We start from the raw sequence: 15,600 nt of genomic DNA on the forward strand, positions 1-15,600 counted from the left end.
TTCTGCCGCTTTGAGTGATGTGCAGGGTAGGACTAGAAGTGTTCTTCATGTATTTAGGTCAATAAAAATCATTTTGTTGGAGATATGGCACCCAAATAAGATTTCCTGAAACAGTTTTTGCTCTGGAAAAAAATTTGAAGATGTTATTCATATCACCATTTTCTCATAAACTACTTCAGATTGTAAACGAAACGATGAAATTCAATAAAAAGAAAGTGGCTCCGATGAATGATTGTGCGTATTGAATTGAGAATTATATCCTGGATCTGTATTAATCTTTCGGCAGCTTGACATTATATTTCTGTATTTTTAGTGTCTATCTGCGCAGTGTTGTTCAAAGATGAATTTTTATCAAATTCCACTAATCATGGCTAAGGCATTGGAAAGGAAATCATTCAGAAAGAAACAATTAAGAATTGTTTGTTTCAGTGGCCTCAAAATTAGCTCCAGCGACTCCAGTGACTCTAACAAGAGTTAGAGTCACTATTCAATCGAACGCCTTGTTGCGCCATCTAGCGGAAGAAGACTAACATTCTCTCATTTAATTTGCTGAGAGAAGGTCAAAAAAGGATAAATTATACCTTGCCTAAGTTGAAAACTAGTTGAGAAAAAAATTGTGCCACGAGTTTCGCCAATTGAAATCCCGTTGCATCGTTTTTTGTCCGTCTCTGGCGTACCATATCAGCCCGCTATCTATCTCTCATGAATCGTTCAAGCCCATTCATAAGTTTTGATCATTATACGAGAGGCTGTGCGCCAAACGGCCTTGTAATATATGGATCTCCTTTATGACTATGGTAATTATTATAATCGACTCATTTTTACGCCTTTAATTTGGCATCTCGCTCGTTTTTATTTCAATTAGACATACGGTTTAATGGTTCGTACGCCTATTTTGAATAATAAATGTTTACAACATTTCACTTAAGTCCGCTCGGTTTACGACCATGCTTATTGCGATTTTTTATCGATTCTGACATGGCTTTAACTGATATGTTGATTTTATGTATCCCGGGCCTTTTCGAAATTGTTATCTTCCTCATTGTCATCTTGCGTCGTATTTTCTGCTTCAAATTTCATTGGATTTGTCTAAATTTAGAATCTTCCCAGAAGGCACTTCAATTGATAGGCTTTACAATTGACTTTGCTCACTCTTCATGCCCAATGTTAGAGTTAGAGAGAAATCTATTTTTCTTGTACTTGGATTCAATTGGCCCCAAGAATATTGTTTCTAGGATTCGAACAATTCTTGGGTATTTTTGAAGAAGTTTACTTTCAGCAATGTCTGAAGTTTTCCTTTTATGAACTTAGGTATCAAGGATTCTCCTGGCTTCAAAGCTTAAAACATCATCACTTCCAGAAAGTTTAGCGGTTAGACAGATAATTTGGTCAGAAATTATTGGTATATACTTCAAATAAACATTTTAAAGTAGCAATAAAGTAATGGTAGATTCTGCAACTCTTGAAAAACGACGTATCAATACCTACCCTCAAAAGATTCGGAGGGAAACTTCAAAATCTTACCAGTACCTCACATATTGAAATATTCCGTTGAAGGATCCGCATAAATTACATGGTAAGGAAAGAAAGGATTCAATAGGTAACCAAATAACGATCTTCGAACATGACCCCATTTGAATTTTGGCCTGCATCTTCGATACATCTCAAAGTCTTCCCTGATCGTTACGCAATCGAATTCGTTGAAAAAAACCGACCGATAAAAAATGCCCACATAAACTGAACCGCCTGCATTGTGATCCATGAGAAAAAAACCCTTCCTGTAGACGGTTGATTTGAATAAGTTGCATATTTAAGCGAAAGGTCGGGTAGACAAACACATTTGCATCTTCGGGGTAGAAAGGTCATTCCTAATTTAACACAATCGGTTCAGGTAGGCTGAGATCTCGGATCCTCTACCTAAATCCGAACGCTGAAAGGAAATTATAATATGAATCTATTATTTGCCAACACTTGTATCAACTTCGTTTGGGGCTGTAACAACCCAAAAATACCCTCAGCAGCCAGTCTATCCACACGGCGTTATGCCTTGTGTTTGCGGAAATAATATTGTGAGAGGGAAGGAGAGTTTTTTACCTACCTGTTTAATGTATGTGAATTTATTCCGAACTACCTGCTTGAATATTAAGTGTAAAGGACACCCATCTGAATTTGCAACCCTTAACATGCATTTTTCCCTTTCACTGGTTGGGATGCAGTATTGGTCCGGAAGAGGTTGGTACTTCCTGCAGGCACCAGAGGCGTAGGGAGGCTGCAGCGCTGGGGCAATCTTCTTGTTGAGAAAATGAAATTTAACTCCTCGAGTTACCTCCATATGAGTGTCTACGTTTTGACAGGATGTAGGCGCCATCAAAATGAACTCAATTATTCTAAAAAAAGAACTACTGAATCTGATACCTACCTGCTTTCGTTTCATTGTATACAGGGAGATTTTTTCATAATGAGTAATCATAAACTGTTTCGGACTTCCTTGACCTCATCAGCGTGAGACGGTCATCAAATGGATGACACTCACGGACAGTTTATGAAAACGGCTAAGAGTTTCATCAACAATTAATTTTTGTTAATTCCAAAGTTTCAGAAAATGATGGTGATTATTTTCAATATAGGAGTTGATTAATACAATATGAAGAAATGGACAATTCACGGATAACAGAACATGATCTAACTTCTGATCCTACTACAATACCTTTTTCAAACGTTTGAACTTGCTTCTTTCTAATTTTTTTCTTGAAAATAACATTTTCTTGAGAAATTGTATCATCTCTTCATTGCTCAGTAGAGATGTCAGATGTCATTGGAAATTTTTTGTGATATGTGTATGGAAGACTCTTATAGAGTACAGTCTATGATCATGCTGGAGGTACCAACAGAAAGAAAGGCCTAGGGCAACCAGATGTAGGCTAAATCTTCTATTGGAGTAGAAGCCTCTGACTTCATTGGACTCATCTTCAAAGCACTACTTTTTTACGGATTTATAAGTGATAGAATATTTTCAAATCTGACCATATTGAGGTGTTTTCTTCGAAGAACAATTGCAGTCACGATATATTTCTACTGTTGATCAGAAAAAGCTCAAACGATCTGTTAACAGTTGAACAAAAGTATCTACGCCACTGTGATCATTTACATTTATCCCAATAGCGAAGGAATCTCCAGATGACACACTTACCCTTCGGTGGGTTCCTTCAGATCAGCCAGGAAGTGAATAAGCAGTCGGAACTTCTCAACATAATCCTACCTGCAAATAAGGGCACAAAAGGGTAACCCACCTCTTATTGAACTATCTTCGGTTGAATCGCCCTTGATAGGCTATTAAGCATATTCGATATCTTTCGCTGGATTTGAATACGAAAGGGTCAAATACCCATATGGAAAAATGTAGATGAGGTGCGGCGGCCCAGACAAACGGCAGGTAGGATCCGGGACTATCCGATTCATCCCTTGCACACGACCCGTCTGGTCGGCTGGGTGTGCATAAATTTATGAATAATGTTCGTGGGATAATTTCGAATTTCCGTATTGGAATCCGGAGGAGAGATAGGGTTGCTTTGTGCACATCTTCGGGGGTATTTTCTGGGATGGATTTTCACGTATGGTAAAATTGGCAATCGATCAATGTTCGAGGATGGTTTTCAACGGATCACCCAACGGTCGATCGAAACGGTTGAGAAAAAAACGTTCGTATGCACGATGACCTTCCCGGGAATATTTGGCGCCAGACGGTGCAGATCTATCTACATCAGACGGTGGAGCATGGCAGATCTTTGGACGTGTTCCGCGAATTTATGGATGGACAGCCATCTTCAAATCCTTTTATCTCCATACCGACCGAGTCATTTCGCACTTTGAGTCTTAAATCATGGAGTGTACTTCGAGTATTGTCTTATCACTTGACGTCTCAGGACAGATAGTTTTCAAGGGCGTATTTTTTCGTATTGCGCAAAATTGTGGACGGCCTTAGGAAACATTGTGTCATTTGTGTCCGAAAATGGAACTGCTGAATCAGAGGTTGAGTGTTATGCATGAAATATTCCATGATAGAATTAACAAAAAGGAACCATAGCATAAGTTGATGAAATCCACCACTATAACTGTTTGTTAGTTGTTTTCAAGGACGAATCAATTGGATAAGTATTTAAAAATTGGTAAATCAAAGTTTATGGATCCCGAAACATTCAAAACTTCCACTTTTCGAATGAAATTGAAAAAACGTAGAAGAACAGTGACGTGAAAGCCAGGAGCTTCTTTAAATTAATTATCGAAGGAATTCTAGTACTAAACTGGACCTAAGCTGCTTGGCTAGGAAAAATAGAGTTCATTTCAGTTCTATCCACTGAAAGAAAAAACTTATACATCATTGTGAAAAATAGAGCATCACAACAAAATATTCTCAACAAAATTCGTTTTAGATATTCACAAAAAATTTTCAAAGTTGTCACCACAGACTCTTTCTTGTTCATAGTTGTCCACAGCACCTCGTCAGCGAACAATGTGACAAGCACTTCAAATATAGGGACAGGGTCACAATTATTCTACAGTGTAATTTTTTCTTGGACATATGGAAGACCCAAATTTGAATTTCGTTATCAATTTCTTATAATTGAGGCTTATCTCTTATCCCAAGAAAACTACTATTTACAGGGTGAGTCTTTAACTCGTACAAATATTTTAACAGTAAATTTTTGAGGTCAGATATAGAAATTTTAAGTTTTCATAATGAGCTGTGCCACCTCTAGAAAAACAAAATATTTTTATTTTACAGAACGTTCAAATATTCATAAGATAACGTCCAACTCAGTTTCAAGAGTTGGGTTCTTTGAATTTTTGGTATTTTTATGGTACGTAATGGTCATAATGAGAAACCTGGAAGACATGGGTGATATCTTGTGTTCGAAAAAGGTTCATCAAATAAATGAAAAACTACATTCCGAAATTCATTTCATTCGATGAAACCTTTTGTGGTATAAAACTGAAAATAACATTTTTTATGGTTTTTCAACAACCTGTATCTTTTAAACCGAGCCGATTCGGAAAAAATGGTAAACGAAAAAGTGCTTCTTTTGACCTCAAGAATCTACTGTTAAAATATTCGTACGAGTCAAATACTCACCCTGTATAAGAAAATAAGGAGTATTATGCAAAAAGTTCGAGCACCCTATGGCCCTTCTATCAAAAGTTATAAGTCTCGCAAATACAAGAATTCATTGTGAAAACGATATTGTAACATTTCATTTGTAAAACTATCGAATGAAGGGACCAACTCTGACAAGAAAAAATATTCATGCTCGAGGAATATATTAATTTTGTTGTTATTATACAGATACATACCTCGCAGGACACCTCCTTTATCTAACAATATTCTGCTCAATGGGCCGCAACGATGCGTTCATCTCATAATTAGTCACTAACCCGGTTGAATGGAGATGGGATACCTACCTGAACTGCTACTTGTACTACTGTCCGAAGTATTTACATTAATTAAAATAATAATGGTGGTATAGTGGTACCGGGCGTTTTCAGAGACACAAGTCCAGCGTGTGCACATTTACATAAATTTGACTGTGCACCAGAGGTAATATCACCTTATTATGGTAATACAGAGTGCCGACAGAAGCTTAACTCCGCTGTACACTTTATGAATATTTGATTCTACGTTAATTCGACGTAAAAGGGTTTTTTTCGCTAAGCCTCGGTATAATTCTGTCAGCGACACCCTATACTCGAGAAGTCGATGTTTTATTTCGAGATGGAAATTGTATTAGCTTTATCTGAAGCTTTTTAGACTAAGAAAACTCCCATATTCTTGTACAGTTCAGTAACTGAAGAAATATAGACCATAAAATATAAAAAAACGTGACTGTGTTTTGATTTTTTATTTGATGAGTCAGTTAGACATTTATCCTTGATTATATTTCTATATGATATTCATTAAAAAATGTTTAACTGTGTGTTCAACAGTTTTTAAGGAAGAACTTGAAATAAATTTCTCATACTTTTTCCCAATACGTTATCGTGAAAATTCAGGTAAGCTATCAATTCCCCACCAATCAATTAAGCCCCTGATGAAAAAATCACAGATATTAGAGTCCCATAAAAGGACTAAAAGGCGTCAATTATAAATTAAAAACGAAATATCTCTATTGGGATCTCCGGTCAATTCACTCTTTCACCCATATCTTCTCACACATTTCAATCCTTCAGGATGAGAGATCGATAAATCGAAAGTTCGGAAATGGGGATCCTAATTATCCATAAAAATACCCAATTATAAATAACATCCCAGAAGAGGATCCCCGATCTTCAGGCACCAAAAAACCCACTAATCAGCGTTCAAGGAACAATTCGGCTAACCTTGCTTTTAATCGGCACCCCAAAATTTATGGCGTTAGTTATTTCCCATCTAGTCACTTGTGCCGGAAGACATAACAACTGACCATCCACTCCTTTACCATGGAAAATGGCCGAGAGACCGGCGGTACCATTGGGCGACTTGATAGTTCCAAGATAGTACCGTAGTAAAATTCTTACCGTCTTGTTTGTTGTTTAGGCGTGTTATTTTATTCGGCCCGGCTGGTTTTCGGTTTGACCATTTTTCGATAGAAAATACTCTGACGTTACGTAACTTGATTTAGTGCCGTGGTAGCTTAGGAATTATCTGAATGTCGCGGTCTGGTCTTCGGAATTCCGTAGTCGAGGATTATCTAATCGCTAATGAAAAAGAAACATTTATTTTAATTAGATGGTGGATGAAAAGTGCGGTAATCCGGTCATCCATTATAACTGTTAAAACAAGAAAATCCAGGAGGAAAACTATTATATACATTTTTTATGATACGACTGGACCAGAGAAGATTCTTGAGTTCAATGGTTCAGTAGAAGCTGTCATCGTTATGTGAAGAAATTCTTTACTCCTGAAAGCAAAGTCAGGGGTTATGGAGGTGTTATTTAGGTTCAGTGAGGTTCGAACCTTGTTTAGATGTTACCAATCTCTTGTTTTTGTCATAACTGTTCATTCCTCTCCAATCAATAATTGTCTTCGTCAGTGTATTTTTTATTTCTACTGGTGAACCCACGCGTTACATTTCTCAACGCATGAAAATCCATTAGTTAATTGAATAAAAAGAATTACTTATCTCATTTGCATACGGTAATTAATTCTCTATCGATAAATCAGTAAAAAATAAAGCAAGTTGAGTCTTGTCCTCGATAATGGTCTCATTCTGAGAAGCTAGGGAATGATATTCAATTAGGAAATACCTCCCATACAAATGGTCTGTCAGTTACTTACTAGATTAATATTTTTCACTATTCGCTCTCAGGGCAATGTTGAAATCCTAGAGTTTCAAAGATTGTTGACCAATTTACTAGCACTAGGATAATCAACCAAGAAACTGCTTTTATCCGAAAATATCCCTATTAATTGTGAACTAGTTCTTCTTCTTTTTGTGCGGCGCAAATCCCATATCGGACATGGATTTCAGTGTTCCTTAACTATCTCTCTAGTGATAGAAACAGAACAGATTCTTCTAGTTGATAAGGCACATTAGAAAAAACTCTTGTCTAACTCCCAGTTAAAATTTGAAGAATTTGAATGAGTACTTTTCGGTGTTCATTGCGGAATGTCATATGCCATGTACGACCATTCGTAGTGAGTTGAAGGAAACGATAGATAATTCTTTTCGTTGTTCGTAATCGACGATGACGTGAGAAATTCACATTCAATAGGTAAAACCGCCATTTTCCATGTAACCCCCACGTAGCAGAATCATGTACGACCTATGGGAAAACGTACCTCTAACATCGTTCATAATGAAACGTGGTCAAGATGACTCAAGATAAATAACTTTTTGTTTTAAAGTATATAAATGTATTCTCTACGTACCGGAAATGGGAAACGTGAGAAGGTATTCTTAAATATGAGAGACGCCGGATGTTTTCGGTAGTGGCAAAATTGTTCTCAGGTCGCCATTGAATCCGAATTACGTTTTATGTGTTGGTACCCATACCCATGCACCCGTTCCGTCTTCCTAACCGGGTATTAGTGGTTTCTTAATTAATTCAAATTGTCTATTGAGCGCGGGAACTGGACGTCTCTGTTCCTCTGGGGCTTCAATTATTTTTGCGATATAATTCCATAGGGAATTTCTTGGATTCGGGCCTGGGATTATGTCAAAACTAAATTTTTTTGGTTGTGTGAATGTCGAGAAATTAATCATTCGTCATCAAGTGTATAAACCGAAGATTCAGCTATAGTATCATCATAAATAATGGATGAATCTCAAGAAAATCTGGTTCTATTTGCGAATAATCAGCAATGACTAGAAATAAGGAATATTATCAATGATCTGATAGTTATTTTTAATCCATTGAAGAAAAATATCTCGTAAATTGCTTTCACATACATATATACAGATAGTAGTACCTATTCCATTGTCATTAAATCATACATGACATGTCCCAAATCCAAACGTGAAAAACCCAGAGCAGTTTCTGACGCCATCTACGTGTAATTTAAAAAAACTTGACAACAAATAAATAATGTGATCGAAGTTGTCCCAGTATGGTGAAAATCCCGAAGCCTGCAACCCTCAAACCCTTCCTGAAAACGGATTTCTGTCAGGGGTGCAAAGAATATAGACTGCCACACATCAGTGGCGGTTTGATACTCCTTGTTTGTTTTTAAGATTTTGTGTGCCTCTACATTGTTGATGCTGCGCATTATATGGATCCCAGACTAACGTGCTAAAGGTGATACTGCAACAAAGGATTTATCCCCAGTAGATCTCAGGGAAAGAAACAGGTGTGAGAGTTGCTAGGGATATGAGTATATCTCGGAGTATATGTTCACCATCAAACCCTTACGGCCGGTTTCATAATCAAACCTAAAGTCCCTTTAATTTTGAAGCCTCCTTTAACACTACTAAAAATGACAGTAAAGGAAGCTTTAAGCTTAAAGTGACTTTAAATTTGATTATAAAACTGGACGTTAGTGTTGAACAAGAAAAATTTATTAAAAACCCACAGAAATTTTAAAGATTCTGGTAAATTTGTTTTTAAGTAGGCATAATCATAAGACAGATCATTTGTTTTTCCAGTTTTTTTGCGGAAACTGCTGAGGCACTGATAAATCGATTACATTTCGATGCTCGATACGAAATGAAAAAAAAAACGCATTCAAGTGAACTGAAACTCAATTAGTTTTTGAAGCGTTTACATAGATCATTTATTGATTCACTTCTTTTATTTCACTATCTATAACCTTACATTACTTTCTTTCTAAATCACTGCACACATCTTCTGATGAGAATTATTTGCTATCTTTCCAGTTCACGTTATATGGGATTTCCCACTATAACCCATCGTACTAAAAATTCTACGTTTTTCTTGGAAATTCTATGGTTTTTATCGCAATTCTGGAAAGCTTTGATGAATCTTATCACATGGGTCTATCTGGAAGAGTTAACAGCAGTCAGAACTCAATACAATCTCCAGAAATTTTTTGATATCTTATATCCAACAGCATGATGGAAAGAACGACAGTGGGGACTCCCCTTTAAAATTTTCTCGGACAAAAGGGTCGGCTCAGCCAACTGGCGGCACAAGGATGGTAGTCGATCTTGCGCTTTGTAAACCATAGACGTGATTGTTGACACACCGTATGATTGATTAATGCCAAAATTAATCCGCAGTTTCGTTGGTCTTTCGTGAATTCACTTTTCTGAGGCTTGAGATATCAGTGGCGCAGGAAGCGGAAAATGGTTAGCCATTTTAGGTTGGTATTACTCTCGAATTTCTTCGTGCAGGAAAATATCAAGTGCTATTCAGAGCTATGCATCAGATATATGGCCTTTATTGATGATTGTTCAACGTAGTCTGTGTCAGATTTGATATTTTATTATTTTTAGTTCGAAACCCTTGAGTAATGATTAGCACAGAGTAATCCAAAGCCAGCTTAGATTTTACAATCATTAAGAGCTTATTTACGTTTTATTAATCTTGATGATTTTTGATTAATCCTCAATCCACCAATGCACCATCCTTCTACATGGTAGGATACAAGGAATCTAGTTATTCTTGTATAGGCTCGAAGGATCTTCTGAGTCATACTGATTTGTGTTTTTCTGATCCAATTCAGGACTATTATGGTTTTTCTGAAAACTCGTTTGGTACATGGTACTCGAGGAACAACCATCATTCAAAACGGAACCAAATAACTCATAAAATGATCTGTAAAATCAGCATTTGGTCGCTCGTCTCCTCGTAAACCCATCTTGCTACGCCAATGGCCAATTTCGTTACGGGCTTCGAACCAAATTAGATTGATTGATACGTTACATGGCGCGTTCTGAATTAGTTTCAATGAAGAATTGATTTTTCCCCATTGTGGTTGGGTGTTCGTTTTGTGATCCGCTTTTAACCTCAGTTTTTTTTTTCGATTTTTGGCCTGTAAATGAAGTCATTTGGCATATCAATCATCCACGGGCGGAGACGGGCGTGGACGAAAGAGGTTACATGACACTTTTTACTGGGTTTACATTTTTGATTTATTGAAAGGTGTTTTCATGTTATTCTCTACAAGCATCATGAAGCAAGGTTATTTGATGTAGACAATTCCTGAAATGTTTTAGCACTTCATCAGGAAATAATCACGAAAAATTGGTTGGTTAAATGACTTCAAAAGCGTAATTAACACTGAATTAATAAGATATCATCCTCAGCCTGGCAGCTTCTATACTCCTCTGTTCAGAAGTTCAGAAGTGTCAGACCCATAAATGAAATGACAATAGCAAATATAGGAATTGGTTTGATAACGTTCAATTTTCACTGTCCCCTGATTTCTTCTTCAAACTTTCTGTTGTAATTTTGAATCGACTCGTTAATACGCAATATTCTATTTTCATATTTGCATAGAGAAGAATGTCTAGAAGTACCTACTACTGGGGTGTTTTTAAACCCAAATTGATGGTATCCACCCTGACACAGGAAATGCGTCCTTGTTTCATGAAAACTGTTCTGGGGCACTAGGCTCGAAGGAAGTATCTTATCGAACAGGTGAATTCAAATCTATTTGGATAGCCATTCGTTTGATTTATCCTGAATGAACCGTCAATACATGGCGGACCAGAAACCGAGCCAAATCCTGCCGCTTTGTGTCGGGATTTGTACGCGCAGCGTTAATAACAAAGGAGAGACCGTGTATAATGTTTTCTTTTGGTCTATAGATAATCTAGTTAGTGTAAACTGGGGTCTGACTGTGGTCAGCTGCTGCTATTTGATTAGAGAACGAAAACATAACCCCAACTAGAGCATACAGTTGAATAGCGTGGCGGTTTTCATTCAGGATGAATTAACTTCATTTGGGATTCCAGTAATTTCAGCAGTGTTCGAGGAATATTCTCGATCAAACGTTTCTTTTCTCCTGTCCTATCTCATGCTTAAAAAAGTCCAACAATTTAACAATCTATAATGTATAAGTATGTCTAACTAGATCTCTATGAAAAATTTTGCACAAATTTTCGAACCCAAAATGATGGAGAACGGTGAGAGTTTTATTCGACAACTCTGTATATCAGAAATTACATTCTTTCGGAAATGAAGGTTGTTGTCTTATGGAAATATCTTCACCTTTGAAAGAAATGAAGACAAACTGGTATCATTAACAACATAGCATGACAAATTTCAAATAAAAATCTCGGTAAGTTTCAGCAGAATATCGCAGGTTATGGAGTCCTTTGATGATGGAGGTTAGGTTGATGTGATCATACGGATTTTTCAAGTGCCTTTGACCATAATTTGCCCTCGTCAATACTTAAGTGTGCATTTTTCAAATTTGTCGTTGCAAATCTTCTTTAAAAGTAGTCCTTTTTGGGTATCCCAATAAAAAGAAATTCTTTTTCATCCTATCCTCCTGATTTTGAAAAAGTTTTAGAGTACCCTATTAGCTGTGGCAACGTCTTGTTGACATTAACGACATTTCACGAGTGCCAACCTTAATCAGTTCTATACTCCATTCACATTTATTTTAGAAGTCGGTTGGCCATGAAATAATGTTTTTGTATCTAGTACGGAGTAAGGTTGGCACTCATGAAATGTCGTTAATGTCATAACGCCGTTGCCACAACTAATATCAATTTTTATTACGAAAATGCCGAAAGTGATTGAAAAAAGAGACAGGGTTTTAGGAAGTGCTATTTAGAATTCAGGTCCGCTCATTCAAATAGTTATACCCTGATATTCTAAAATCCACAATACGTCAGACGGTAGCGAACATATTCAATGTAAGAGAATTTATATAATGTTTCATCTGAATCTAAACGACTTATATTTCAGCTGAATATTTCCACAATCAGAAAGATTGTGAATGAAGAGGATGACGAAGAATTTCCTTCTATTGGGAGACCTAAAAAGTGGTGGCATTTGAGAATTTTATGTTTGAGTGAATTAATGCTAAAAGTTTACTACAGGATTTTCGATTAATGTCATCGTAGAATAAGTTCCCGAAAATTTATTTTAATAAATAATAATAATAATAAATACCTAATTATTATTATTTTCAACGTATTGAGATTAACAGCTACAAATACACGCCAGTTGTCCTGTTAATTGTTTATTCATGTGAAATTTTTTTTCAAAGGTGAAGTTCATCTTGACTTGAAACTTCCTTTAATTCCTTTCATTTATATTGATGCAAGATGATTTTTGTTGAAGAATTTAACATTCTTGTAATTATCTGTTAATTCCTTCGGGAGACCCATTCTCAACCACTGCATCATATGCATTTCATCTTCGGGTTAATATTTTTGAAATCTACAACTGATGTAACGTATTCAAACTTTAGCCAAAGAAGATAACGAACATTAACTCTCCTCAAGCTAGTGCATATTATGATATTATACTGATCTCTTGTATTTTCCATGCAAATAACTGGATTTGGTATGCCTTCAATCAGTTTGTATAAACTTCAATCATGTTCGTCACATATTTTCCGAAGAGATTCAATATTGTGATAAAATACGTAATAACAGAAACTTTTACGTAGAACGGGCAACATAGCGTTCATTTAAAACCCAAAAATGTTTTGACAAGCTTCAATACCCCACATTTTCGTACTATACACAGTGAAATGTGTCAAATTTCCATGGCCAACCGAGTGCTAAAAAAAAGTGAATGGAGTATAGTTACAAAAACTAGAAGAAAATTATTTCACGGCCAACCGAGTGCTTTTATAAAAGTGAATGGAGTATAATTTGTATCCTTTCACATTTAGGAAACTTATTGCATCCTTTTCTGTCATCAGTATCGAAATCATCCAATAAAATACGGAGAACCGAGGTGAGTGATGTTCAATCATCGACAACATGCTGGAGTGATGTCTCTCCGCCCTTTCCTGCTTTGGCATGGGGCGTCTGGGCGCAGATACAAGCCGCAATCCAGCGTCCTGTCATCGGCACTTGCGAGCGCCGTTGTTAGCGGCTGAGATATGACGATCAGATGTTGGGCTACAAGCCCGGAAAGGGCTAATCAACGTACCGCCGAGTTAACACGCCATTATTGGAACCGCAAACAACTACCCTTATCCCGGGCATTCCCTGAGTAAACGCAGAGTGATAGACGTGTAGAAATCTGGCTGGTTTCTGCATGCCGCGGTCCAGGAGGAACTCTCAAGGAAGCTGCTGAGGAAATAATCATTTTTCTCAAGAACTCATAATGCCTTTTTCCATTGACATGACTCATCTCATTCAAGTAGAGATATTTTTTATACGTATATGATAATAGACTCGTACAAATATTTTAACAGTAGATTCTTGAGGTCAACAGAAACACTTTTTTCTTCTACCATTTTTTCCATTACCATTACCATTATGAGAAAACTGGAAGACGTGGGTGATATCTCTTTTGTTCGAAAAAGATTTATTAAATAAATGGAAAGTTATATTATGAAATTCATTTCATTTCTTGCAGATAAAGATTAAAAGATATACTTTAAACCCAAACTACTGGAAAACGGTTGATTTCTGGATTATATATCAAGAGTACCCCTTTCATGCAAAGAGGCAGTGGTGTCTTAAGATATTGTAGCAGTCGTGGCCGAGCGGTTAAGGCGTCTGACTAGAAATCAGATTCCCTCTGGGAGCGTAGGTTCGAATCCTACCGACTGCGAAATTCTAAATTTTGTTAGAAGAAAAAGGAGTGGATTTCCCCAAGGTTCTCTTCAGGGTCGCAAGTTTTCTTGGTGACAGCGTAGTGTTGTAGTTCTAAGAGGGATTCATGAAAGTGTGTCATATACTGAAATGTCTGCGTCGCAAACTGCTCCTTTTTTGTTGCAGCATTAGATGACAAATTAGATGACTATGTGTTCAGGCTGAAATTAGGTCAAAAACATGGCTGTCTTGAAAGGAATCTAATTCACTCTGCACGAACTTATTATATTTTCAAAATTGGGTGACAGCTTTAATCTCATAATAAAGGTGAAACTTATAATAACAGTTGACCACTCTTATCAAGGCAGTCGTGGCCGAGCGGTTAAGGCGTCTGACTAGAAATCAGATTCCCTCTGGGAGCGTAGGTTCGAATCCTACCGACTGCGTTGTTATCGTTTTGCATCAATCATATAGAAAGAGATTCCTCAAGGATCTCTTCCAAACCCAAAAATTATTTTTCAATTTCATGCAATTTTTTGATATCCGAGATTATCTGAATTGTGCATAAGTAGAAACCTACATCTATGTGCAACAATCTACTCTTAATTTTTTTTTAATTGTTTGGCATTTCAAAAACTCTGGTGAACAAGCATCTGCTGATTCCGACCAAATAGCTGGCGTCCACGCAAAATACCCACGGTAGAAGACTTCGGCCATTCAAAGATCCATTGAAACGAAAGTAACGAATGCACACCAGCATTCGTCCCATCAACCGAAAACGGCATTTTAACTGGCGTTTTTCTAGGCCAGACGGCATTTTTGACATTTCGCAATGCGGCGAACTGACAGAAGAACGACCAGAATTACACCATTGAAGCAAACGTCGACGATTAAGACGATCACTATCAAGTTACCACATCTTTCCTTCTTCGTTCGCTCGTCCGCGTTCAACAATCCACGTTGTATGTCATTGCCAAATGAAATAACAACATAACCTATAATGGAATCCGACTTTTTATACTCCCAATTAGTTTAGTACATTGTTTCCTCTGGAAAAAAGATAATTAGAATGCGTTTGTAAAGAGGACAATTGATACATTCATTTATCGGGAACTTTGACCAATCCAAAGAATCCGAGAAATTCCCCATTCACAACTGAACTTCTTGGAAGGATGGGACATCATCATTTATTCCTCGATATCTTCTTCAATTTACGGGGTACTCTTTCAATTAGTTCATGCATTCATGTGCTCAGTGCACTTAAATAAGCCAGCACTTGAGGCATCCACATTCACTTCCAACTTAGTATTTCAATCAACAATATCGAGTCGATAGATGCCATTTGGTTTTTCCGAGAATATTCTGGTGCATTATTGGTTTAACAACGCTTAGAAAACCTTTAGGCGAAGCTACGAAAAGGAATTTTATGATAATCAAT

The 15,600-nt window shown here is 36.9% G+C and overlaps 2 non-coding genes across 2 annotated transcripts; both read left to right on the top strand.

Moving 5' to 3' along the window:
* Positions 1 to 14,099: 14,099 nt before the first annotated feature.
* Trnas-aga lies at positions 14,100 to 14,181 on the top strand. Its single transcript has one exon. It is a non-coding gene; the product is annotated as a tRNA-Ser (tRNA).
* Positions 14,182 to 14,526: 345 nt separating this feature from the next.
* Trnas-aga lies at positions 14,527 to 14,608 on the top strand. Its single transcript has one exon. It is a non-coding gene; the product is annotated as a tRNA-Ser (tRNA).
* Positions 14,609 to 15,600: the final 992 nt, after the last annotated feature.

Source organism: Coccinella septempunctata, chromosome 4 (assembly GCF_907165205.1).
Source record: "Coccinella septempunctata chromosome 4, icCocSept1.1, whole genome shotgun sequence".
NCBI classification, from domain to species: Eukaryota; Metazoa; Arthropoda; class Insecta; order Coleoptera; family Coccinellidae; genus Coccinella; species Coccinella septempunctata.